The sequence below is a fragment of the Aptenodytes forsteri genome, unplaced genomic scaffold (genome assembly GCF_000699145.1).
Source record: "Aptenodytes forsteri isolate BGI_AS27 unplaced genomic scaffold, ASM69914v1 Scaffold289, whole genome shotgun sequence".
Lineage (NCBI taxonomy): Eukaryota > Metazoa > Chordata > Aves > Sphenisciformes > Spheniscidae > Aptenodytes > Aptenodytes forsteri.
In genome coordinates, this window is record NW_008795025.1 from 3625752 (window position 1) to 3628793 (window position 3042).

General features: G+C 60.6%; 1 protein-coding gene across 1 annotated transcript in view; it reads right to left on the minus strand.

Annotated features, from left to right (window-relative positions):
• STX6 (syntaxin 6) overlaps window positions 1–3042 on the minus strand; it is an 87369-nt gene that overhangs the window by 22438 nt on the left and 61889 nt on the right. The gene's annotated exons all lie outside the window — the stretch shown is intronic.

Sequence of the window (3042 nt, forward strand, 5' to 3'; positions counted from 1 at the left end):
TCCCCCCCCCGCCGCCTGCCCGCCCCCGCCGCCGGCTGCAGCTTGCTGGCGGAGAGGCCACCTTTGTCTGCCAGCCCGTCCGCCCTCCTCCTCCTGCCAGAGCTATTTCGGGAAACAGCAGCTGAGCTGGAAGATTGTTAATTGTTCCTCAAACCCCTTCCAGCCTGGTTAGATCACATGCGGAGATTAGAGCACCCCGTCACACCCTTTCCTCCGCCTCCTTCTCCCATATCCCCCTGGCCCCCCAGTGATGGGGGGCAATGCCCCTTCCGCGGGCAGATGGATGGACATGAGGTCCGTCCGACTGTCCGGGATGCTGGCCTCACCGAGGCGACGGCTCCCACGCTGTGCCGAGCCGTGGGTATCACGGAGATGCCCTGCTCGGAGGGGAACCCCAGCAGGGTCGCCCACCAGCGGGGACTAGCTCCGGGTGCAGGCAGAAGCCCAGGGCAGGCAGGCAGGCAGGCAGACAGACAACAAAGCCACCCCAGGCGCTGACCTCAGAAGCTGCCATGTGACTCTGCCTCAAACTTACTAAAGCATGACATCAGCCTGGGAGGGAAAGGCAGGGCTGCCACCAAAATACTGCCTGGCTTAAACGGGCTGCCTGTGCGCTGCCGGGACAGCCTCTGCCTGCGCTGCTGCAGGTCCTCTCCTCCTGCCTTCCTCTTGCACGGCCACCCCTGGGAAAGCAAACCACTGCCCCATCTCTTTGCAAAGCGCATGAAGTGCAGGCAGGAGCAGGACAGGTGTCAGGGCAGGGCTTTGGTGCCCTGGGAATAACACGTGCGGATGGTTGTGCCTGACACCGGGCGTGGTGTTGGTGGGTGGAACCGGTGGTACTGGGTAGTAGCTCTGCTGTCTGACAGCGTGCACCTCTGCTCTTCCCTCCCGGCTCTCAAAGTCCCCTGTCTGAGCACTAATAGGGATGAGGGGCCACTCGGTACCCGTCCCCATCGTGCTTATCCCTGGCCAGGGTAGGGGAGAGGCTACCAGCCCGCCGGGTCCTAGGCAGGGTAGGTAGCCAAAACAGGGCGACTGGAGAGAAATGGTGCCTCATGCCATCGGGGTGAGGCGGTGAGCGGCAGAACAGGTCGGTCCGCTGGGATCTAGGCATCTTTACTCAGCAGGGCTCTCGTGCCCTGCCTCCTCCACCCGCGTTAGGCTTTTTCCAGCTGGCGGGGTGGCTTTGCACCGCTGCTCTTCATCCACATCTGAGTCGGGAATATACCCAGCTGAGATGTATCAAACCTGGCTTTATCTTCTAACCGGGATCACCTCTGCTGAGGATGCAGGTGCCCAGATCCTGCAAACAGCAGTCCCAGAGCAACACGCCTGGTGATGCACAAGCCATTTTGCAGGGGCACAACCGAATGCTGTGCCATGGTGGGGGCAGCGGTGGCGGGCAGACGTGCTGGCTGCGGGCGAGGAGGCGTGACTGCAGTCCCAAACATCTGAGCCCAGACCTGCCCTGGCTGGTTAGACTGACCCGAGGGCTTAGGCCAGGGTGTTGCCAGCCCTCCGAGGCGCGGGGAGCAGGTTCGGCGGGTCTGGAAACCCTCGGTTCCCACCACTGGGGCTCGCGTCCCTCCAGCCTCCCACGCCGGGCGTGGAGGGGGGACAGCCCCAGCCTCTGCAGCTGCAAGAGGCTCGCCCCGGTGCGGGCAGGGAGAAGGCCGGGACCGGCTGTTTTGGCTGGTGTTTCGGCTGTGCGGTTGAGCATGCTCTGGTCTAGTCATTTAAGATGGAGCGTGGCAGGTTTGTGCAAGAGGAGGTGGACATTTTGAGGTGTCGGCCTCCAGGTTGACATGCCGTTGTGTTCAACATCCGAAGAGCGGCATTTGAGGTTTTCCAGCTGCGCTCAAGCGGGAAGAAAACATGCCTTTGGTCCGAGTGTGGGGTTTTTTTGGGGGGAAGGCTCCTGCTATGTCAACTATGTCTTGATGTCGCTGAATCTTCACCTGTTTTTTGTTACTGCTGTGACCAGCCACCCTCTTGTCCTTCCAGCAAGCAAGGACGTGGTGGCAGATCCTGCCAATAAAGCATCGCGACAGGCTGCGGCTCTCCTTTTGGGGGGGTCTGCGGACGAATCCCTTGGACAAAAAGGGATGGAAGCGAGTTGTTGTATGTCAGCTGGGAATGGAAACATATTCCGGGGCAGCACGTTGAACTTCCTTAATTTTGGGCCCTTTCACTTCTTGCCTCCTTGCAGACGGTAGTTGCTCCTCGGTGGAAGAAGGAGGGTCGACACTCCAAGCCCTGGAACACCCCCTGAGCTTTCTTGGAGGCTTCCCTGGCCCCTGGAGCTGTGTCTGGGGTGGGGTGGGTTGTCCCCTGCGGCCCCCAGCCACCAGGCTGGCCCTGCCACCGGGTTTCACAGCTACGGCTGAATGAGGTTTCAGTTCCCAAAAAAAGTGCTCCAGGCTGCCGCGGTCCCCATCACCCCTGGAGATGCTGGTGGCCTGTTGTCCTCCCCCATCCTCCCTTGTAGCCCTTCCTGCCCCCGTTGTGGATCTTCCTTTTCTATCCTGGGCTTTCTGTGAGCTTCACTGCCGGAGCCCTGGAGCTGATCTCCACCTGGCAGCTGGGCAGGGATGGCTTTCTGCTCAACTTCAGGGCAGATTTTCCTTGAAGTACTGAAATGTGCACCTCCCCCTCCAGCCGACACCAACACCAGTTCCTTCTCTAACACAGACGCCAGAGACCGGTGCTGAAACCGGGGGAAACGTTTCTAACCCTTCTAACCCGCAGAAAACAGGGGCTGCTCTTGGTTTGGTTTCTTGTTTTTTTTTTTTTTTTTCCCCCAGAAATGTTTCAATTGTTTTGGCCAAAATTCCTACTGCTGCCTGTCGGTCTGATCAAGCCAATGAGGAGAGCAGTGAAGCTGGGGTGCTGCAAAACCTGAGGTGCAGCAGAGCCCCGGGTGCTGCTGACCCCGCCCGCCCGGCGGGGGGGGCCCACCGGCAGCCGCGCGTTGGCGTTGCCGCTTTAAGAGCCGCGGGGCGAGCGTTCGACCCCGCTCCCCTGCCTCGCCATCGCCAT